The 25452-nt window shown below is 39.5% G+C and overlaps 1 protein-coding gene across 1 annotated transcript in view; it reads right to left on the reverse strand.

The window, feature by feature from the left end:
• Nucleotides 1-25452, reverse strand: part of LOC104019134 (N-deacetylase and N-sulfotransferase 3) — a 355872-nt gene that overhangs the window by 187776 nt on the left and 142644 nt on the right. Inside the window, exon 4 of the mRNA XM_009472364.2 lies at nt 10942-11019. The gene's annotated coding sequence lies outside the window, so the exon portion shown is untranslated. The remainder of the gene's footprint in view (nt 1-10941; nt 11020-25452) is intronic.

A 25452-nucleotide genomic window follows, 5' to 3' on the forward strand; every position in this document is an offset into this window, starting at 1 on the left:
GCAGGAGCTCTGGCCAGCAGGCTGCTCTTGTGGGCTCCCTTTCTGGCCCGGTCCTGTGCAGCACTTCCCAGTTACTAGAAAATCCCACAGCCAACCAGCAATCAACAAAACACACCACCCCATTTTTTCCCCACCATCTGAGCCCTTCACAAAGTCCCTCGTGGTCGGGACAGTGGTTGGCAAGGCTTTCACTGATGTGGAAATAACCTGGACAAAAGCTCAGCTGAACAGGTTATCTCTAGCTGAGAGTATTTTTCCTCTACTATCCTGACTCAGATTGGTAACTCCCATCATCTTGACACTACACGGATGTTTTCTCACATCTCCCTTTCAGCATTTCTATGCACTTTGTTCACATACACATACTCACAATACACACAGGGCAGTGCAAGTGGAGGCAAGGTTGCTCCATTTGCTCTCTGATATGAGAAGAAACCCTCAGCCCAAAACAAAAACATGTGACAGCATGAGAATACTCCAGCCTAAGTAATAAATCCTTAGCTTGCATTATTTATATAATTTATATATATGTTATTTATATAATATATATTTATATAATACAATATAATTTATATTTAATATATATTTATATAATATCCTTAGCTTGCATAAATTTATTAGCTTGCATTAGCATTGAAAAGCCAGCATTAAGGCTTCAAACCACAGGCTTTTCTCATTAACATCTGTTGACAGTGTAGGCAAAAATACCTTGGTCTGTCTTTTGTTCCTATGGATGGAATCCAGACATCTCTCTCTCTCCCTGCTGCCTTAGATTTGCTCTCATTATTTGCCCTAGTTTCTTTCTTGGTCTCTTTATCTTAGACTAGCCATACCTCCTCTCCCACTGGAAAGTGATGTGGTTTCCCCCTTTGGATTCTCTCACTGGGTCGATGTGTAACTGGATGGCACGTGCATTATCAGAAGTCCAAGCAACTGTTCACATCTACGCCACTTTCTGCCAGTTGAAGGGGTATCATTATGCTTCTGTTGACCATCAACTACAAAAGGGTAACTAACATGCTGATGCACCTTTACTGACTGCAGTTTAGAGAACGAACTGCTCCTCCCACCTTACCTCTTCTTATGACTTACACTTCCTGTCGCTTGCCTTGCTGAGAAACAGAAGCTATGGCCTGTAGCAGTATGTTACACGTTCCCAGGAGACGTTTCAGCCACTGAGGCCAATTAGCAGGGAAGAGCTTGTGTTCATTTGGTTAAATACTTCATCATACCAGCAAGTGGGAGGCTACGTCCAAAGAGGCAAAAGTTACTGATCCATGCCCAAACCATGCTTGGAAATAATTTGCGAGGGTGTTAGTCAGCCCAGGTCTAAACCAGGCTGAGAGGTTTTCCTGTCAATTTAACAGCAGAGGTGAATAAGACGCAGTCTTTAGGAACATTTCCTGTCACTGTTTAAACCATCAGCATAATCAGAAAGTCCAGCAAACAAAATGCATTCAGGAAAACAACAGTAACCCACCAATTCGCTTAAATCTCTCTCCTTCACAGCAGGCCACAAGACACAGAGACCCAAACATGGATCCCAATTCCACTCTGTTAGCATCCAAAGCTAAACTTCAAATGACTGAAACTAAAGTCTAGGCCAGGCACCCCTCCTCCTCCCAACTCCTAAGTCTCATTTCGTCTCTTCTCAGCCTTCATTCTTCACTAGCACCCTGACTCACAAAGCTCTGCTGCACGAGACTGCCTTCAGTTTGTAGATCCTTTCCAGCTAAGCCTAAACATTTCACACGTGTTTCCAGTAGCTTTCTCCTGCCTCACCTCTCAGAGGAAAAACTGAAGTCTCTACTCCTCCTCTCCCATTCGAAGTCTCCTTCCTACATTTTTTCCTCCATTGCTTCTCCAACCTGACCATACCCCATCCTCAAGCGTATCAGGTGAGCTGCATAAAAACCCAGCTTCAGGGTCAGTGCTGGATTTTACATCTTATCATAGCTGCGAAGGGTTGCTTAGTAAACATACACAAACTTACACATCCTAGGTGGTCTTCTAGCTAAGAGGGCTTGTCCTGAAACAAGACATTACGAACTGGATATACAAAGGACTATTCACCAAGGGAACTTAGGAGAAACTTCTGTGTGTACAGCAGAAAACCAGTAAGTGGAACTGACTGACAAATGCAGCAAAAGGGGTTCAATCTCTGAGTGATTTTAGAAATGAGTGACATAAAAAGGATGAAGTAATTACATAAAAGAGAAGAGGGGGGCACAAATAAGAGAATGACAAATAGGCACACAAAACATAGAAGGGCTGTGCTATCTTTCAGCTTCCAAGATGTTACACATAATCATTTACTATTAGCTCTAATTGACATCAATGCAACAAAAGCACAATGAGACTTTTCCAGACGAGTAAAATACACATGCACTGCTGGGTACCAGCACAAAAGAAGTGTAATTACTTCAGGAAAGTTATGGCTTGGCAGCTGATGAAAAGGAAGAAAAGAGGAAAGAGTTATTATTTGCATACTTTTCTTAAGCCTCTGTAGTGCAAATACCTTACACAAACAATGCCACCTATCTTAAGTGACCACCCTAGGGATAAGGTAATTTAGTTACCTTCTAGAGATCAGTGCTTAATTAAAGGTCAAACTAAATTGTACTTGGAAACCGTAGCAATATTCTCAAGTTTGTTCTGTGCCAGAAAGTTGCTACTGGATGTGGCTCCCATTGAGGGCTTTACCATTTTTCGTAACGATCACCTGCCGCTGACCATTTAATCATCATGTTTCTCAGCTGAAGTCTACATTAATTGATACACCATCTTACACCGTCATATTTTAATAACACAACTCAAATATCATATTTTTATTATTAGCCCAGGAATATAGTAGAAAATGAGAATAGAAAAAGCCTTATACTTCCTGAGAAACAGCAAGCACGGTATGTATGTTTGCTCATAATAGGTACATCAATCACTGTACCATATGAGCACTTACTAGCACAGTTATTCTCATACTAAATTATGTTGGCTTTGCTGACATGTAAGTATGATTTAGCTTTCATGTTATATTTGGCTGAACATTGTACAGGGAAATAACATTCTTTGCACTATAGCGTAAAGATATGTATGTCACTACAATAACAAAAGCCTCAAAAATTAATCCTACAAATAAACATTGTATCAGCATGAACTCTATGTTCTGAAATATGAATGGTAGGTATTTATGCTAAAGGTGGCACGAGTAGTAAAGAAGTTTACCACTAACATACGAGAGTGTAATTTACAAATCACAGCAGTTTATAAACACATTAGTTTTCAGAGTCAAAACCAGATACTTGTAGCAATTTTAGAGCCCCCGGCATATATTTTGGAAACACAGCATTTTACCATTTAAAAACAAACCTATGTCTACCCTTTCTATTTTTCTACTCCACTTTTACATTTCAGCTCCCAACACTTTGAACAGGATATTGATGCACACAAATCTAGGACTGTATTTAAATAATTCCAAGCATATAAATAGATTCATTTTTATAATGAAGAAAACTGACAAAGGCAACATTTTAAAGTGGAATCATGAATACTTATTTACAGTTAAGAATACCTCATTGGCTCTATGTTAAGTTTTAAACAGTGCACAAATGCCCTTTATGTGAACTCGGTTGGAAGTCTCAGAGGATATTATCTACAGTACAGAGCTGCAATTGAATTGTGAGCAGTAGGACAAGTAACTGGATAACGAAATTTGATCCCAAAAGAACTCCCTCAAAGACAACACTTTGTCTCCAGTATTCTCTTAATAAATGCTTTTGGCTGTTCCTTCCTCAGCCATGTGTGTCCTCTCTGTCAAGTCGCTGACTGCAGTATGGCCGCTGCAGCTACGTGTGGCACGTCTTGGCAGGGTACAAGAGGAATACGGTGGTTTAGTGTTCTTCCAAATGTGAAGATGAACTTACTGCAGCTAGAGAGGGACAAACAAAGGCTTGTGTGCAGTTTCCTATTATAACAGCACAGGGAAGCATTGCTGGGCTGCAAATATCATGTACTATGTCACTTCCTTGTGTTGAACAGAACCTGCTGTTACACAGAGTAACACAGGCTCTTGGAATACTAAACAGGACAGAAGACAGACCAAAGCGGTCTGCAAATGCCAGTTTTACATTGGTTTTGTATTACTTCTGACTTGAACTCTCTGTGTTTTGGAAATGCCCGATGTCACCGCCCTGCTATGCCTCAGCAGAGAAAAAGCATAGGGCATCCCTAGGCAGATAACATACTGATCTCAGCATCATAGTAAAACAGATAGATATGGAATGCAATCCTTAACAACAAAAATCAATATGGTTTGACCGCAGCAGCATCCAGGCTAATGAGTATTTATCATTCCCTACTGATGCTTCTAATTTTAGCCTATTTTATTTTTCAAACAAACAGGAAACCTGCTTGTTCAGGAGTCTTTGGTAATTTAGATACAGTGCTTTTTAAACAGTTACAGAAAAGCTCTGCACCTGTAGTCACACACTGTATTCGTATGGACTTGTCCATCAAAACAGAGAAAATCATGAGAAATTATTTCAGTTGCAGTAAGTTATGGGAAGAACTTGGTCGTGGGTGGACTGGTATCTGTAACTGAAGTCTAATAGTTCGAGATAACGGCATTCTATGGCCTCATGATAGGAAATGAAATAATGACATCTTAAAAAATGCTTTTTATAATTATTTTGCCTTTTTTAAAGTGTTATTTCAGAGCTTATTTTGGGGAACACATAGGGGAGAGTTGGCAGACCTTTTATTTATTTCACCAGTCTCTCTATATAATAATATAGATTAACTCTTAACAAGGTACAGAAAAAATAATAAAAAATTATACATACACAAAATGGTCTGGTGGCTAGGGGAGCTACTCCAGCAACCTGTGTTGCAGTTCCTTTTGCTGCACTGCCCCATGGCGTACATTTCAACATATCATTTTGCATTGTTCAAGCAAAGCCGAAATGATTCCTTAAATAACCTACCCAAATCACTGCCTCTAAAAGGCCTTTCTGGAAAGGAACTCAGTTATCCACAGTACTGAACAATTCCAGGGAGGATCCCGAGAGAGATGGGGGAACCGGAATACCCAGGTCTTCAGCAGACCAGGCCAAGGACCTTCTGCTCCAGCACTTACTGAGATTAATGAAAACCTTCCCACTAATTTCACTGAGCTTTCTGGTCACGCACAATTAGTATAATTCCAGGTATTTTCACTCCCATTGACATAAGCGTGGTCACGACTCTGTTCAAACACCCTGTAGACTGACACTGCCAAGACAGAACCTCATCGTGAATTACAGGAGTTAAAAGCAGTTGTGTTTGCACTGGAAATAAAATCTTCACATTGGTTTCCAATACTGAAGTTCTTATTCCCTGAGAAAAACTGTACTACTTTTGAGACACATCAGTACTGATAATCTTCAATTCAACACAGATATTTTTTTTTGGAGATGAAACTTCCTAATGCCTAATGCAGTAGCACACTAAAGAATCACTACAATACCTTTGAACGTGAGTAAATGCCATAGCCCAAGCTAACTTTTAGACCATTTATTTTATGCTTTTATGACAAGATGTATGAAACTGCTAGATGAGATTTTTGTGTAGTCTGCAACGTTTGTGAAAAGTTTAACATTATTGTAGACAGGCCCACTTTCAGCTCTTTTCTGTTCAGGCCGGGTTTTCAATTTGTCCCAAGACTGAGTTAATTTGAATGCCATCTTCTCGTCTTGGCAAGATCCTCAGTCGCTGATCAGTGCATTATAATGCAAGACAGATTCTACTGTGATTGTATAACCCTGTCCTACACTTGGGACAAAGATAATAATGAGAACAGAAAAATGTATCTACTGTATTCTCCTGACTGTGCCAGTTTTTTCCTAATGGTCAGTTATGCAAGCATCTCATGGGAACTTTTCATAGTAATTTTGCTACAGTGAACACACTCAGCTCAAAAGATTTTTTTTTTTTCCCCAAGGAATCATAAAAATGAGAGATGACAGAGTTGCTAGGTCACCTTACCACCCTTCCCTTCTACTATGTTCTACGCTTAAGAGTATGTTCTATGCGGTTTTATTTATTACTGGTCTGGCTCTGAAAGCATTTCAGTGGTGTAATCACTGAAATCCCATGGGAAGGATGTGGACAAAAAATTACTTAATTCAGACAATGATCTAGTTGATTCTCTTTGATAAAACAAAACATTCACATAAATACATAGGGCTGTAATTTTGCATGGCATTCTAAAATCAGAACACAGGATGTAGTTTTGATCCTCCTTACACCAGTACAATTCACAACTGTGTTGGATTTATCAACAGTAAGGAGTAATAATGTTATTACAATTTCATTCCTATTATTGCTGTTAATATTAACAAAATAGTAACACTAAAAATAATATGAGTTCTAAACTAAGAGTACCAACAAAAGCAGACCAAAAATCAGAACGTTAGTGCCAACCATCAATTAGAATGGTTAAATACATGTGCTGTATTAACTCATCCAAAAGGCATCTTGACACAGGGGGGGAAATCTCCTTCATTACGGTGAGGGAAGGCTTTATCCTGAAATATCCTTAAGAGATGTCAGAATGTGGCCCAAGGCTATCGGGTTATACTCTGGTTTCAGAATGAGAGAAAGACCAAGTTGAAGAGCCTCTCCGCTGAACTCAGGGTGCTGCCTCTATGCCACGTACGCATACACTCAGTCCAAGCTGCTCTGCATAATACACAAACTTAGGGGAAGATAAATTATGATAACCTGAAGAGACTGTGCTGGAACTGTACATGTTCTATATAAATAGCAATTCTGGCATGACACTTGAATGCCTGCAGGCGGATTACAGATTGCATACACAATCTATCTGGGTTGTATTGAGACTCCCTACACATGCTTAGAGAGCGTGTGAGCCAATCTTTGCTTCTGCAGCCTGCATTGGTCTAGAAATGCAGGAGAGTTTCAATAAGGTAGCTTGGTGCTTTACCAAACTGGAGGAGGGAACAGGTTACATGGAAAAAGAAGCCCACGTACAAGAAAAGCAAGGAATGGAAATATCCTGGTATCTTCCTGATGGATTTTTCCATTAAATGCTTAAAAAGATACTGTGACAAAACAAGTTAGGAAGACTAATTGAAAATAAAGCCAGAGACTTATTCAAATTTTAAAAACTAACCACTCAGCTTTGTCACTAACCACTCAGCGTATTCTAGTCACTGCTTACAAATTCAAAACATAATAGCCTCTACAGTCTCCAGCAGCATATCCATCAAAAAGTATGTTTGCATTGTATCCTCACAATTGAATGATGTTCATTTTTTAATGACCCTTAGAGACGTTTCAGAAAAGACTCGAAAACATACTGATCTATACCTGAACTGTGAAAATACCTGAAACATCACTAAGAAAGAAAAAGGAACAAAGAGGTAAGGTTATCAAAGGATTACCACAACTTAGTCACATACATACGAAGAGGACTGAAAAACCATTTGTATTTCAATCAGGCGCTTGCTGGTCCTACAGTTACAACAGATTTCGCTTTGAGTAGACTGGCCTCTCACTTAGACATTTTACTAAAACGTACTGTACCGCCTACGTCCTTCCAGTCTTACACTTCCAACGGACTAATGTCTCTGTTGTGACAATGTCAAACCTTCCGTTGTATTATAGGCTGTTCTGAGTTACACCCTTTTCGGGTCACAAACAAAGTTCTTGCTAAAAAGCTAAAACCCCTCCATAACAGTAAAACTGTGTTTTCTCTATTGACCATTTTAAATTTTGCACAAGCAGTTGCAAGTATTTCTTACACAGATAACTATTTCCTTCACTTTTATTTTCAGCTTTTTCTAGAAGTCTATTTCTAATTTTCACAGCTTTTTAAAAAATTGATTTGCACCTTTCTCCCAAACTCCCCCAAATAGAAGTAAAAAGCTCAGAACACATTGTTAGCATGCTTATTGGTTATAAATACACTCCGAGATCTTTAGAGGAGAAGATTTACAAGTCACAACTATAATGCTAAGCTCAATATTGCTATTGAAATCTGGTTTTCTTGACTGGTGGGACATTTTCAGTAATTATGGTGGTGTAAGTGGGAACAAGTTTGGCCCTTGAGAGGCTGAGCAAGACTGGCATAATAGAAACAAACGTGTTTGCCATTTAAATAAAAACAGGGGTTTTTTGGACCCGAGTAAAAGGCAATAAATCTTTGTGTTACGTATGTGACATTAATTTGTTGGATTGCATGTGATGTGGAACATACAGATCATTTAACAGCAGGTGTTGAGAACACTTCGATAGGATTTATGAAAGATTAGGTTGCTTTGGCACCTGGAGCATTGCTAGATCTGTAAAGTCATGTTAACTTCAATAATACGATAAATATGTACACGATGCACATGTAAATACAGTGATGTTTAACCAGTGGAATAAGGTGCAACAAATATACTCCGGAAGACAAGAAAATGGACATATAAGTTCAATAGTTTCAGTTAGAAAAAAACCATGGTTTATAAAGAGGTTCTTTGGCACTGTCCCCATTCTGATGGTTTTTAGATCTGTTGTCTTTTTTTTTTTTTTTAAGTGAGGCCAAGGAGATCATAAATGTGAAATAAATCAAGAATCGACAGCAAGGCTTTACTTTTTAAAAAGTCCTTTGATTTTTAGTAATAGAGGTTGGTAACTCCACTTCTTGATTTCTAAGTCTTTGTGTAATAGATAGTAGCATGTCTCCTTAGAGTTGAAACAAGAACTAGTTAAGCCTCATACAATCTTGGTGTGATCTGTCAGTCAGCAGCATCCTGCTGGGGAGTTGAAGAACTACATAACATCTTGAAGCCTCTCCTCTTGGGGACAAGCCTAAACCAGCACTTTGCTGCACAGCAAGATTATTGCTTTTATTCTTCCTCTTCAGCTGCAGCACGCTTCTGAAGTGCGAGGTCCATGAGATTACCTGTGCCTTGGCACTCTCTGGGACACAGCCTGAACTCTGGCTGTAGGTACAGAAGTCCCCAGTATGTAATTGCCACACTAGGAGGAACTGGTGCTTTCTTTGACTCAAAAATCTGTGCAGGGACCAGCTCTAGTCTGGAGCAGGAAAACTAAACTACTGTATTTGAGAACACTAAAGCAAGTGTTCCAGAAGCTGACGTTTTATTTTATCAGACCATTTCCAGCACATCAGCTAAGTGCTCCTTGACATATACTGTTTAAAACGATGCACTTCATTTTACATGACCAGTTTTACGTAGTATCACACAGACCAAACAAAGCACATACGAATCCTACTAAATACAGAGAGTAGAGCAAAGAGAACAATAGAGGGCTCTAAGGAAGCCAATGATGCAAAACCAATTTGGGTTTAATTAAGAACCTAGTACTTCACACCTGTACAGCTGATAATACTCAGGTAAGCACCTCAAAGCAGCACATTCCTTCAGTATCTACATTAGAGCGAGTGTCCTGTTTGATCATGAGCTGATTGTGGTCACCGGCAGATACACTGCTGAACAGACATCCTAACTATGTTTGTTGATTTGCAATGATGAATAAGCAACAAATTGATTATTGGTGAGACATTGAGCTAGCAAGATAGAATTTAGAATGAAGGGTAGATAAAATTGAACTGATTCAAATGCCAGCAAACAAGCTGCATGGTTCTTACGACAATATTTTTTTTTTTTTATTGTAGGAAAGGGTTTGTTTCTTTGCCACTAAGAGCAGGAACGGCTGTGTAAGGGGTGGAAAGATAACCAGATTAACAGTTGGAAGTATTTCCAAAGATCTTTAATATTTTTTGAAAACGATGAAACAGATGGAAAGGCTGTTTGGCTATAGGTTAAATCCAGTAATGGTGGAGGAGATGCGTTATGGCCAATTAGAGATCAGAATTAGGCTACGAGACTCTGGAATGAATGGGAACTTTTGTGGGAAATGGAGGGCTTTTATGTTGCAGTTGCTAGACACTGCAGGAGGTGAATGAGGAACAACCTTTTTAGGTTAGCCTTGCTTAAGTAAAGTGACTCCTTACGATAAAGTCAACAGGGACAGAGGGCCCTTCCATTAAATGCTGCAAGCAAAGTGACTTAGATTAACCAAGTTTGTCCACGAAAAGGTTTATAGTGACAAATACTGAGTGTTTTAAAAAGGACTCAATTTTCTACTCCACTTTTTATTTCCTTTCTCAGCACAACACTGAGATCAGAAAGACACAAAACCTTGTTTCCAAATTGCCTTTGTGCCAAAACTGAGAAACACAACTTCAGAGGCTCAACTTTGAAAAACTCAAAAAAATTAAAACCCGCCTTTTATTCATCATTTATCTACTTCAACTAGTATTGACTTATTTTGCATAAAAATAAGGCTGGAACTTACACAGGTTGCTAAAATTTAAACATTATTTTTAAAGCAGAAAGTGCTCAGTACAGACCACAGAAGAATGTTTTCAAAATGTTGGTTGTGTACATAGATGTAAGGATGGGCTATTTATGCAATCAACTCAGTGACAATGGAACAATATTAAAAAACTGAAAATATGCCATTTGAGATAAATGCACTAGGGGCCTGCTTAGCAGGATTTCTGCACTAAAGAAGTTGCTAAAACTAGTTTGGATAATTAGCTATCATCTTTTCTTATCAGCAAAGCTTTGCAAATCTCAAATTAAATCAAACGTTGAAACTGTTAACTCACAGGAGAAATTCTAAGCTAAAGATTACCAAAACTGTCCGTATTTTTAAACATCTCAGGCCTAATGTGGTGCATGTATTTGCTGATGGCTCTGGGAAAAAAAAACAAAAAACAAAAACCAACTGCCAATCGAGCGCTGACTTGGAACTAAATGATACACTGAGAAAGAAGGAATAGAGCAGAGATGAAACACAAGATCCATATGGACAACCGCTGCCTCAGTCGTGAGAGAATTAACCATTAAAACAGAAAAACTTGCTTACCTCCTCAGGTGCTCTGAAGTTTAATAACTCATGTTTGTAAGTATTTCTAAGATGCGGGGGATGAAGACTGCCATATACCTAAAACCAAAACAAAAAAAGAAGTATTTTCTTAAATCGGTAAGCACAAAAACTTAGGTTGCACCCTTACTACTTTTAAGACAGTAGTTGCCATTAGCAATATAAAGCTACTTCACCCAAGAACCTAAAAATCTGTTTGGCTTATTATAGTTGTAACTCCATACAGAGTTGAATGTTTCAGCTCTGAGATCTGCAAACTACAGCAAGCAAAAGCAGTTCAGGTATTTGGTAGCTGTAATTTACTTGCAACTACGCTAGCCCTACACACCACCAGTCAGAATCAGGGCCTCCAAAGCACTGGGCGAACTCTATATGAAGACCTTACAGTCCACTCTGAAAGAAGGCACACTAATGGGAAGAAAAGGAGAGGGAAGGGACTGATAACAGAAGTGCAGCATATACATAAATGGATAGTCCCAAATAACGTAAGTGTTCTCCGAAGTAAAGAGCAGAACCTGGGTAGCACAAATGTGCTCAATCCAGACAGAGTCAATAGCTTATATCATAGCACAGTGGATCTTTGGGAAAAAGCTGAAGAATAGACAGTAGCCCTACTATTCCCCCCCCACCCCCAGCATGCTATTTATTTATTTATTCTCCCATTTAACACTATTTCTCTAAATCTCCTTCCGAACAACTGTTACATATTCTGTGCAATACCTCTTAATTTGATATTCAGCACAAGCAACTTTACTTTGCTTCCAAATATCAGTGGGCTGCAGATGTTGTATTGTAAATTGTCACTGTGCTATTAGAGCTATCAGGGTCAGGCTGGACATGTTGGCAGCTAGTTGGAAACAGCTGGAATTTCTGGCATATTCAGGAAATCCTCTTTGAGATTAAAATGGTATTGACATCTATTGATTCGAGATTTGAAGAGATCTCAGAAGATCCATAGCCGTTCATGGCAATTTCCTAGATAAGCTCTTCCACTAAATCCTCTCCTTGTCCTTGGTTTTCTCCCTCATAGTCCACCTATATTATAAAATATTCAGTTGCCTGGAATTATGCTAGCAGGGTGGGCATCTGCTCACTGAGACCTAGAGCTCTGCCGGTTCACTACGTATTCCTCAGAATAGAAAGCATTTTCTGTAGAAAGCATCAGGGTGTCACGAGCAGAAGCAACATTTTGGCTAATGTGAAAGATCACACTGTCTCAACTGAGGACATTTAGACGCTGGTGTACTTCAGTGGCTCAGAGGAAGTTGTCAAGATCACGACTTAGATACTTAAGTATCTTATAAAATAATTTTTAAATTAACTTGTCATTTAAATGCTACTCTGGCACAAACATTATTTAAGTGGCAACAGGACTCTTTTTGAATTAAAATGCTGAATAAGGAGTTGGCCTTGTGGGGGAATTAAAATCAGCAGATTCTCATGCCTGAATGCAGTAATGTTCAAAAACACAGTATCTGATCAAGGGAAAGAGCTAGAGAAGATTTCTATCAATTCATGCAGTCTTGTTGCAAAACCTGAGATCTTCCACCTCTTTCATTTGACAGGGGTGGGTAACAAAATAACAAAATAAATAAAAAGAATAATTTAAAGTATTACAATGGAAGCATGTTGCACAAACCCCACAGTAGAGCCCAGGAACAGCAGAGATTGAAAGGACTTCCTATGTGTCACGGCTCAATGAAAACTCAATAAGCAGAACGCCAAGTTAGTAACAGCATCTGCACCTCAGATTTTATCGATGTTAAAGAAGTCAGTGTACTTCCCTGTACTCCAGGAGACTTGACTGCCTCGCTAGCATCCTTATCTGCTGTCTCCTCATGGTCAAATGAGGGAGTAGAGACATGGGATTAAAGAACAGGCAGGGATAGATAGATAGGCTGTCAGTATTCCCTGTTTCTCTTCAAAAGGCCATCCCTGCTCTAACCTGCCACCCAGCAGTGTGCACTTGCCCTCATAGCCTCAGCCTGCCTGAACACCTCTATGAAGAGCATCTTTTTGCCCTCCCTTCTTCCAGCTCTACCCAGTGATGCACTGAGGTATCACCATTCTGGCAACCGGCCCAGAACCTGGCACCCCCCCTTTTCACAGGCCTGATCAAAACCGCAGAGGGCTCGCACTTTCCAGTTGCAAATCCTGTTGGCTCTCCTCACTCACATGGGCTGGGGGAAAGGAGCAGATTCGCCCCTGCCCTGACACCATGGCACGCGCACGGTCTCAGCCAGCCACATCCACACAAGGGCCCTGCCAGAAACGACTGCCTCCTGACCCCACGCTGAACATTCCAGAGCCATACATTTCAAGTGAACCCAATTAGATGTATACTAAAGGATGTCTCCAGGGAGACTAGCCTCTATATCAGTGTATGGGGGTGAGGGGGATGCCCCCCTGCCCCCCAAAGTACACAGACCATCTGGTTTGGTAGATAAATGGCCAGAGAAATTAAGCACTGAATATTCCTGAGCGTTCTGGACAAAGTCATGCTGATGTGAGGGGGCAACCTTTTACTAACTTCAAGATTAGAAGTCTTGGTAAAGATTTATTCCTCTGCATCTGTCCGCACTACGCGATCAGTTATCCATCACTGTGTCTTTTAAGTATTGCTCTCCCTCAAACGATGAACACATACCCAAGACGTACATCTGCTTACAAAGGATGAACGTTTTTCTTTTAACCAAATTTCCTTCCCTTTCAGTCATTCAGTAACTCTAAATCAGTTTTAAATTTATCATAAGCCTCTGCAGATTTTCTGAAACATCAACAGATTTTTATCTTCACCATGTTCAGCTCATCCCATAGACCTTTATTAAACTCAATTAATTTCACTATTTGGGACAATGATGGGTGGGAACACCAACACCTCTAAATCACCTCCTCTCTGCTTTAAGCAGATGAACCTTTTGCACAAGAATCATCTGAATCTCATTGTTGCATAAACAACTTTTAATTTATAAGAATTTCTAAATCAAGAAGTTGCCACTATGATTTTTGTGTTTTAAAAGTAACATTATATATGCTAGTATTAGAAATCAGATGTAACAAGTATTCATGCTCAATTGATGAAGATCACAATATCCCACTGAACATTGCAATGAGAAAACAGTGAAGGTTCAATGAAGAACAGAAGAATTTCCTCAGTAAATGTGAAGGTATCTGGGATGTTTCTTTAATAGAAAAAAGTTGTGGGAAGCGGAACAGGAGGGCATTAGAAAAACCCACAGGGAAAGAAAAAGAGAAGGAAACAGATATACAGAAAGAGCAGCTTTAGAGATAATGCAGTTCTTGTGTTCCCAGTTTTACAATCATCATTCTTTGCGATTCTTTACCAATGCAAGATAATGTCAAGTTCAGCATAGGGAACTTCACCCTTACAGAAGACCTTTGTAGAGAGCAACACTGCAAGCAAGAACAGCATTTCTATGCCAGTGCTCCAGGGCTAGTAATGCAGCACCAGGGAGAACTTCACGCCTGCTGCCTTCCCTTCGTCCAGGGCTTTGGCAGAGGAATCCCTGCAGCTTTTAGAAGCTATTCCTTCTTGTAGCTTTCATGTAAACTACCCCCTGAGACTTCATTTCCTGACATACCTCAAACCCTTTCAAGCACAGATGAGAAGTGCAATCATCTTTTCTTTAACTGTATATATCCATAAAATAGATACATACATACCCAATTAAGGCCCCACAAAACCACTGCACGCTCACATAAAAAATTATATTTAAGCTCTGCCCCCCAAAGTCACCAGCATTCCCAAAAGCCATACATATAGAGGAGACAATTTTGCATTTGATACTTTAGGACAGCTTCTGAAAATAAAAACATTGTATTAGCCCATAAAAGCAAAATTCACTTAAGCAGACATAAAACAAAACAGGCTCAGAAGAGAAGGATACGTAGAGCGCTTTACAATACAAAAAGCTGAGGCTAGCTGACTGCCATCATGTAGTGTCATGATATGTTACCTTTTATATGCATTAATTCTGCTAACTGGTGCCTGGGGATTTTCACAGCCATTTCAGCACCTCCAAGGTGACAACTAAGGGGAATTACGTTTCGCATCAGTAACTAAGTGTAAAGACACAGAAAAACATATGCAGAATACGTTCTGAAACCCACTATCACAGGATCCTTTAAAAACCTTTACAGTTGGCCCTTGCTATTCATCCACTTAGTACCCTAGTAATTTCTATCTTTTAAAATAAGTTCTCCACTCTATACACAAGAAAGGAAAGGATTCATCAGCATGGAAATAACTTAGTCCTTCATGCATAATTTCCTACTTTGTTCTTGCAAAGATTTCGCTCTTGCTGTGGAGCGTGTAGCTTTTAAAAAGACTGGGTTATAACCTGGTTCTTCAAGACAGTTACTTTTGGATCTCCCATTGACAGATTACGGTCAGTTCTACGAATCTGAACAGTAAAACATCTTTTCCAGTTTCTTTACTACTTTCCTTTCCTTTTCTGTCTTTTCTACTTTTCGCTTTCCATATTGCTGCGATGAGATGACCTACTTGCACTACAGAGAGAAAGGAAGCAGCCTTGGGAGACCAGATGTCAGCACGTCCGGTGAGAGCAATGGGAGGGCTGGTGGAAACAGAATGGGCTCCTGCCAACATTCTGGAGAAACTCTTCAACTAATTAAAATCTATGACTTAACACTGGGCAGTTGGTTTAAAAATATTTATTAGAATTAATATATATTGTTCTAATAGAGTTTTGACATACTTTGCATCATATTAATACATTATGATTTATTTTAACAATTGGGTTATAACAAATTGGAGCTACTGAGCTGCATGATGTTTATAAACAGTATCATTTATGGTCAGTTTTCTCTGGCATGCTTTTCTTAAATCCCATTATGAATTGCTTAACATTTTGCAGGCTTTAAACAGCTTGGGCTACAGTCCACAGGAAAAACTGGTTTAGAAAGTTTAAAAAAAAAGGCTCAGCTTTTTCCAAGAACAAAGCCAGAGAAAATACATAAGTTTAACAATTAAAAACAAGCAAACAAACTTATAAGTTCTTAGCTGATGAGCTTTCTAGCATTTGTACTTTTGACATGTGCACTGGATTACTGATTAGGGAGATGTTATTGATGTCCAAGAAATATCTGCCCAATTTTGACTGAATTATAGTGTCTAAAGCTGCCATTTGCAAATATCCAGTGGAAAATAATTAAAGACTGGCAAGGAAATTCTCAGAGGAGTCTATAGTAATACCATCACTCAGAATGAGTTGTAAAGATAAACCCGTTAACATTTGTGAAACACTCAGATGCTACGATAATGAACTCCCTGAAAAGCCCATGAGAATAGTAATAAATCTGTAATCAATTGTGATATTAGGATGTTGTCTAGTAAATAGAATTGTGTACCTGACACTGAACACTAAAAAATTATTTAATTGCCATTCAGTCACCAGTAGCTGTGTACTCTGTGGACTGCCTAAAAGAAGAACTATAAAGAGAAAATGTGTATATATTGATACAGGTTGATATAAATAAGGGTTTGGTAAATTTTACACACAGAAGTGCCAGATTAAGTTTAGAAATTCAAACCTGTGACTCCGTACTTCAATTTTGGAGGGTTTGACTTTGCCAACTTAATCCCCGAGTGTTATTAAACTGTTGTTTATTTTTCTTTATGTGACTGAGCAGTGTCATTATGTCAGCTGGGTAGACTAGAATAGTGGCCTGCTAATAAAGTGTGTCAACTGGTTGAATACAGTCTATTTTTTTTTTTTTTAATACAGACGGAAGCACACAGGAATTAATCTAGTCTAACAGCCCATCCTCTGAAAGATGTCACAATTTTTTAAAAAGTCATCTTCAAGCAAAAGTTGGATCCACTATTGCATTTTACAGCTGTAGCTGTGCTCCCTGCATGTTTGTACAGATTTATGAACTGCACATTCTGTTCCCTACCAGATCCTTGACCTATTGTACACTACAAATTTATTTTCCCTGGCAGCAAAAAGAGAATGATTAAACCAGGTGAACTGATTACATTCATATATTCATTTATCAAAAACAGCTCAAACACTTTCAGCTTAGATGCCTTGCAATGTTTGTATTTACACCTGTATCTATGTTGGCTCATTTCATGTTTATTTTGTGCTGAGGGAAAATCATATGACACAAGTGAAGCTAAACAGAAGATATTCTATTACAAAGGCGCTTTTTTTTTTCCCAAGACTGAACTCCTTGAACAGTACAAGTGGATATGAGCCAGTATGTCTCTGAACTTAAGTCTTTCTCTACATAAACATCCATTTGATTTGGTTACAAACCTCTGAAGTAGCTTTTTCAGCCATCAACCAGAAATGCAAACACTAGTGAATAACACCCATTTCTCTTTGTGGAAGATCATCCTAGCATACACAAAACACCACCTCTTGAGCTCCACCATGCACACCTCAGTAGGTTCTTTAACTGGAAAAAACAGTAAGATTTAGCTGCTTCCTGGGAAAGCTGAGGATGGAGTCGAAGCACATGTTCTCTGAGCAGGAAAAGAGAAGGCTGACTCTCAGCATCTTCAATATAGTGATGGTGACAGAACCCAAAAGATTCAAAGTGGAGAAACCAAGGCTCTTGGGTACACAACAACACTGTAGCTGTTCAAAGAAAGCACTTCATTCCCTTATCCACGCAGAAAACTGGGCAGGGTATCGGTGTTTATTCTAACCTTAAACCATTAATTTTAGAGGACTCTGAAAAATTAAAGCGGTATTTTCCATACCCATCTTTATAATTTGTCATCATTCCCCGTGTTACTAGCCTTTTTGATTCTCTTATTAGGGGGAGTGAAAGAAAAAAGGGCTTTTGAAATTCTTCATTTAAAGAAACTTATGCAATAGAAGTAATTCACCAAGTGCGCTGTTCCACAGAAGAGAAGCCAGTCAATGAAAAAGATACCAATTTTTTAGTTTACTCTCTGGAACACAGCATAAACAAAACTAAGAGAGATCAGCTGGGACTCACACGTGCCTTCAGATTTCATTCCACTGGAGGGAACATTCCTCTGAAGATGCAATTCCCATCAGCCTCCCCTCTTCGCCTGATGAGCTAGGGCAAACAGAACAGGACTGTCCTAAATGAAAACAGTGCTAAAAAAATAACAGAGCAGCACCAGAGCTAACAAAGCATCTAGCAGATGTTCAGTGTTCTCAGAGAGCTAAAGATTGATCTTTATAATTTGTGTTCTTGTGCATTTTCTCAGCTGCTTGTAATTTCATCTTCTCTGCTAGTCTTTGGTTCTAGGATCTCAGAAGAGTAACAGATCTCCAGGGCCAGCATGGCGGATACTACCCTAGAGTTCGCTAGCAGAGATGACACTATCACTTAAATCTCCTTCAAACTCCTTAACACCATTTGTGGCACAGTACCTAGACTGCTCTCTGGCTTCTTTCCTCATAGCATCATCTTTGCTGTCACAGTAACCCACTTTCCCATCCTTCCTTTTTCACAAATTCTCAGCTGTCATTCATCCCCTTCTGCATTTCTTATCCCTCTCTCCATTTATTTCTTATGATAAAAATACAAATGAACATATTTGAAAAGAAGAAATGCAACTACTGCAACCCTGATTGCCTTGATGAGGTCATATAACTTCTCTCTGCTATGAATTCAACTCAACCTGGCAACACCAAATTTATACATTACTTAACACGGTGGGTTCCCAGGCCTATACGGAGCCTACCCCTGTGGCCAGAATATAAGCAATAAGAAAAGGATGACATTAGTTCCTGTCTCATTGTTTTCTCTGAACATTCACTTTATTTTGCCCACATTAACCAGAAGGGATGCACTGAAGATGACAGTATTGCCACAATTCTTTTAGCAGATGGTATTTCATTTGTTACAGTCAGAAACCTCCAAAATACTAATAGCTCTCTGTTGAGAAGGAATTCCACAGAACAGCAATCAGGCAAGTTTTTGCACATTATGCCATATTTCAGAAGTGTTTTTAATTATAGGTCCACAAGGCCTGTGATTGAGATACTATTTGACCTCTCCCACATCTTTCAAGAGACACATTTCTATTTTTGAATTGTGAAGCATACATGTTAAAAGTCAGGAGGTAAGAAAATACAACTGGGAGTTATTGATTAATTTAACAGGATCTACCTACTGAACTCCTTACTCTCCAGATTAGCATACAGTATCAGCTGCAGAAGCCCAATTATCACTTACCTTTGAAATAAAAATACAATTTTAGAGCAACTTTTATAAGTTATAATCATTATTATACTGATGAAATACTTCTTTTCTCAACAATATGCAATTAAGTAAGACAATTGAGATTTAAGTAGCTTGAACTATTATATTAGCAGTACTTAGTAGGAAGAGCTCAGCACAATTCTGTTTCTCTCTGGAAAATTTCTTCCAAGGCCCCTTATGCTTTATGTTAATTCTATTTGGCCTTCCAATAACATTTTTAGATTATTAGTTTCCTGTACATTCAGCCTCTGAACTGTGAAAAGTCTTGAGGGAAAAGATACATACTTCTTTACCAGTATCACTACCAGCTTCCACCTGCCTCCAGAGAACTCGTCATTCCCTGTGAAAGCAGGTACGAAGCAGCGAGGCCGCGGCACGCCACAGAGACATCTCCCAGCAATGCCGGTGTAACAGTAGGGACAGCCAGACCTTTGACGCTGCTGCGACAGTGGGTTTGTAGTCTTATGTGATAATGATCTTTCCTGCAAATTCAGCTCACACCTTAATAGGGGGCAAATCGCCATTGCTGCTGGGAATCTGACTGCCTTAGAGTTCTGCTTACTTAGCAAAAGTCTATTCTCTAGCGATAGGACTTTTTAAAGCACAAAACATTGGATTAACTCTTCCCTCTTTGACTTCAGGTAGGGGTTTTAGGAACTTCAATGTGTCAGATCGATACTGAATGCTTTTAAAAATTCCACAGCAAGTTTACCATATTCTCTGTCTCCTTAGCACTGGCCTTTTAAGAAAAAGAAAATAAAGCACAGAAAAAGAAAGCTGCTGATTTACTTCCCAGTCCAGAGCTCCTCATTCAGTCACCCTGCCAATACCTATTTACTAATGCCAGCACTAGTGTGTGAAACAAGCTGCTCCTTCTGCTGCATTCAGGATTTCTGCCACAGCTTCTGTGCCCTCCGTGCCCTCAAAAGAACTTTGAAAAAAGACCAATCTGCTATTAAATGCCTGGTTCAAAAAAGTCTTTGAATGAACACAAAAGCCCCAGTCCCTCACCATTTTTCTGCTCCCAGCGTTTCCATGTTCCACGTGGAGAAGGGGGACTACGTTGCTGTGCAAGGTAATCCCTGAGAAGGTGGTATTGACAATCACCACTTAATTTTTGGTTAGTTAATAAAGCCAAAAAGTATTGCTGGGTTGGTGGTAGTGTTATCCAGTATGGGAGAAGATGGAAGAAGGTAAAGTAAAAAAAGTAAAATGAAACATTGCCCTTCCTAAAGTGTAAAAACTGGCCTTCTGAGAATCAATTGAGAGCGCTGCCTTATAAATCTCCTTCTTCAGTTGTCTACTCAGTGCGTAAGATGTGGATGTCAGAAGCAGTGATGAAGGAGATTAAATAGGTTTAGAGTGACTTTGTGGAACAAATGTAATAGATTCCAAAAATTGCTGCTTAGGGCCTTGCTTGCTGGATTCGCTGCATACCAAACAGCACACTGGGAACAACTACTGTGATCTGCACTTTGTATTTCCCAAGTTCGCTTTACAAAAGGCAAGAATGCTCTCCTGCTCTCCACAAGTACAGCGTTCAGAATTCTTATTTATTTTCTTTCTGTATATTTCTACTTTCTGTTTATAGACAAAAATCAAAAAGGCTCTCACATTTGAATGTGGTGTCCCCCTCCTTTCCCATTCTCACACCCTCCCATCACGAAAACATGTACCACATTTTCCCCCTGCTAAATAAGAGACGACCGTAGTTCAGAGTTAAGGGCAAGAATTTAAGGCACTCTCTTTTACGAGAAGAGTAGTATTTAGTGGATCCATGCATCAACATTAACATTACCAGGATTAAATTCTCTCTATGGGTTCAATTCAGCTCCTAAGTCACTGATAGAACTCATATTTGCTTTGCTGATGCAGCATCAAACACAAGATCAAAGACAGCATTCAGCTGTTGAAAATAAATATCAAGCTTGGAAAACTGTTCAGAGAAAACCCCACCTGAACCTGTTTAGATGCAACATGCACGTAAAACGCGTGTTTTCAGGCATTATCAGCAGGCACAAAACTGCCCAGGTACACATCTGCTGCTAACAGTTGACTGAATCCAAATTTAAGCATCCATAACCCTAGACCCATTAACAAGCCCAGTTTGCTGGGTATGCTACCAGCAAAGCTAACACACTTGATGCACTGGAGTTCAGGGCAGAAAGACAACAGGAGTAAAATGAGCCCATCTTTTACATACCAATCTCCTGGCTAGAGCACTGTGCAGCAAGCTGGAGATATGCTCCCTACACCATTCCCAGTGGGAGGTGCTTTGGAAAGTTCCCAGCCTCTGCTTCTCTGGAGAACCCTTTGCTGTTAGTGGATTTTGGTGTAGCTGTTCCTCTGGCTGTAGGGCTACCAGACAACTGAGAATCTTGGATAAAAGGGAACCTAATCCTCTAGCCTAGCAGTCAGAGCCACCTATTGGTAGGTGCGGATGTCCTAGAATTGTGTGAGTACTTCCTAAACTACGAGGGGAGCGTAAGGATTACACACAGAATATGCACGCTGTGTTTTGCACTTAAATAGGCTACGAGATTAGCGCTGTTTTACTAGTAGTTCTGTATGCAAGCAGATATAAAAGCTAGGGAATTTGGGAATCTTCTATCGTTTTTGGATTACACAATACAACAGTTCTAGTAAGAGTCCCCTCCCATAAAGGAGCATTTGTATGATGGGTATTTGCAGATTAAAATAAAAGCAGAGAAAAAAAAAATAAAAGGAGACTTTGGTGCATTTTTATTTACTACATCATTCCTCCTCCTGAGTGTACAGACTTTCCTAGACCTTGATGGGAACTGAAACTCCTAAGTCTGAACAGACTATTTACCCATATGATTGAGACATGCTTAAATGTAAACCAACCATGTGCAGAGAGGTCACGTTATTGGAAATCAGCGTGGTGGCAGACATGTTCATAGTTGTGCATGTGCAGCAACGTGCAAGGAGTTAGATCTCAGAAGAGATACTGTTAAAGCATTAACTTCTAGAACCTGCTCGTGAGAAGAACTCATTCACTATCCTAGTGTCTCTGATTAGAATGAGCCTCCACACAAATTAAATGGTTCTTGTTGTCAGAAGTGTGGATCAGTCTTCCTGGCCTAGTTGCTGACTGCTGGAAACCCTGAAATCACATGAGGAGCTCCTCCTGGAGTTCTAACACCAAGTAAGACTTAAGCATACTTAATTAATGCATCCTGGGGGGATGGGATTCTATCATCTACTGCAAGATTTGAAACTTTAGAAGACATTACAAGCACAAGTTTAAACCTCTGAACATGCATTTTTCCCTGAATCAGGGGTGTAAATAAGAACTGCCATCCTAGGTCAGCACAAAGCTCTGTCAGGCTCAGTACCACATTCCCATCAATGATGAGTAGCTGAGGCCCAGAGAAGCACACAACAACAAGGAAAAAGTGCAACGACGGTTCTTCAGGATACTCTTCCAGTCTCCAGTGCCTGTGGCTCAAGGACTCATTTAGTGATAAATGCAATGAACAGAAATAGGAGAATTGTTCTACCCTCTCATGTACAGAGAGGAATGGATTAATTGTGTAACTCTGCCACAATATATCCCAGCCTGTTGCCTTTTGTGCCCCAGCAAGCAAACTCCAACAATTCAGTACTTTGCTAACTCTGGTTTTGCTACCTTTCATTTAAAGCTTTTCTTTAAAAGTGACATTTACAGTGTTTCCCTCCCTTTGAATGAAGTTTCAGGTAGAAATTCTACTTTCAGTTATAAATGGTACAGTTATAAATGGTATAAACGTATAGGGATTTGCAATCTTTGTTTATGCCCAGCCATGCTACATTTAATGCATCTGTAGCAACCAAAATGAGAATTCACAAAACTTTAGACAGTAAACTCCAGCTCAGCATACAAGTTACTCCATCTCTATGAAAATGCTAGAAAACCATCCTCCTTCAGTATGTAACTTGCATTTGCATTAGTTTGCATGAATGGGAGTTACAAGAGAAGACAAAATACCACCTTTCATGTGGAAGGTATCTACTTAACATATTTACCTTGTGGAGCCTGGCCTCCTTTTTGAACATAATACTGCTCCTAGAGAATCTGTGTGGTAGTTTCCTTCAACTGGAAACATAACTTCAATTTTCTGTCTACAGGATAAACACATCTGTATTTTGGGACACTTAGCCCAACAGGAACAAAAGTTCATTTTTAAAAAGGGGAGAGGGGAGAGGGGCATTACAGAAATAATAGTAATGGATTACTAATATCCATTTGAATCCAGTAGCCTGTCAATAACATTTATGAAAAGAGGTATCAGAACAGGATTCATTACCTTCATCTGCCCCATTTTCCATAACATTTGCCATGACCTCACAAGCTTTATTTATCTTTTAGTATTAGCCTCAGATACCTATATTCCCTCATTTACTATTTAAAAAAAAAAAAACAAAACACCACACAAAAAAAACCCACCTCAAAGAAACCCAGAATAGCAAAAATATCTCCCCCCGCAAGTGTTGGTAATTTTTAGGAGTTTATAAAACCAGCCTTTTCACCCTTAACTTCCAGGAATCAGTCAACAGGTCCATACCTTCAAATGACAAAGTGCTTAAGAAAGTCTGTAACAATGTTACAGTCTTAATGATATAATTACTAGCATCTTTTTAGTAAAGAATTCATCTATTCATCTGTGTTTGGGCAATTCATATGGTCCCAGCTGCAAGGTGGGAATTTTTTAAGAAATAAATGGAAGGGCTCATCCATCAAACTCCTAATTACTTCTTCTAAGTGCTTGGTGTGCTGTGTGAGCACCAAAGCTCTGAAGTAAGCAGCCAAGGTTTCTTTTTACTTGATTATTTCCAGTGGTTTCACAGAACATCACCAGCCTTAAAAAAAAACCCCACACAAACAAAAAAATACCCACCCCCCAAAACCAAAACAACAAAAACCCAGAATAAAAAAAGAGAAAGGTATCTTCATTTCTTTGAACTGCTAACACTGTGTTACTTCCTTGCATGAAGTCAGAAGGCAACTACTTCTGAAAATATTTCAGAACTTGATATATCTACGCCCACCCCCCCACACACACCCCCACAAACACACACTCTTGCCAGAAAATGTAAGTGAATGAATGAGAAACCAAGTATGCAGACATTAGTTGGCGTTCTTCCCCTTTTACGTTACACAATCAAGCTTGAAAAACTCCAAGAATCTCTACTACCAGAGGGCTGTGCCAGATCCTCCTTCCCTACCCTCTGAGAAAAACAAAGCCTCAGCTACTGGCCTCAGACATGCCAATACCTCCCTCTATGATGTTACAGACATGAGGACAGATGGCCAACTCAAATGTGTATTTCTGTGCTTCCTTTCAAATCACTTTGGCACGACCAGATGGCATTCTGTGTCTGCCTGGTATAAATTAGAACTTAAAAGTGGCTACAGCACTGCCAAAAGCAATCAATTCCACATCCTTTCAGGCACACTCTTTCCCAAAGCTGGGATGTCCCTTTCCATGATGACAGATATCCGACTGGAAAGCTACCAGAGAGGAAAAAATCCCATGGAAAACATTGCTATGGAAATAGCTAAAGTGCAGGAGTGAGAACAGTTATACAGTAACTTAGAGTGCAGATAAGGCACTGGCAATGAAAGAACAAGAAGGACGGGTTTAAGTGTTTGTCACCGCAAATGTAAGACCTGTGACCCAGGAGTCTGGATCCGACTCTTTCAGTGGTGTCTTCATATCGTGCAACTCACCAACAATTTCACCCATTGTTACTAAAAATTCAGAACTATTAGAGACTGACAGAAAGCCCAAAATCTAAACCTTATGCTGAGATAAGGGAGTTGTTCTTTATGGATCTTCCTTCTGCCTCTTACCCCAAGATGTGTTTCTATTTTTCCCTTCCCTGATGTGCATTTTCCTTAATTACTTGTGACTGTATCACACAGTTTTCCTTACAGAGAAAACATAGTGGTAACGTATTGAGGTTTTATTTGCTCGTGTCTTGGCTGAGGGATTTAGCATCTGTGAAAGTAAAACCAATAATTCTTATTAAATTTTTCCCATGTAATTCTATAATTTTGACAGCTAACTCTGAACAACAGCAATCTTGTTATCCTAATCACCAGCCTCTCTGGAAGATCTCATCACTGCTGACAAAAGCCTACAGTGTCTTATATACTCACCCAAATCTGCCAGGGAGAGTTTCTTGGAAGATCAATCTATTTCCTCCTTGTGAGCAACAGAACCAAATCCAGCTACAGAGAAGACAGCTACT

This window comes from Nipponia nippon, unplaced genomic scaffold (assembly GCF_047370975.1).
Source record: "Nipponia nippon isolate SJK-2023a ecotype South Korea unplaced genomic scaffold, ASM4737097v1 scaffold_6, whole genome shotgun sequence".
NCBI lineage: Eukaryota > Metazoa > Chordata > Aves > Pelecaniformes > Threskiornithidae > Nipponia > Nipponia nippon.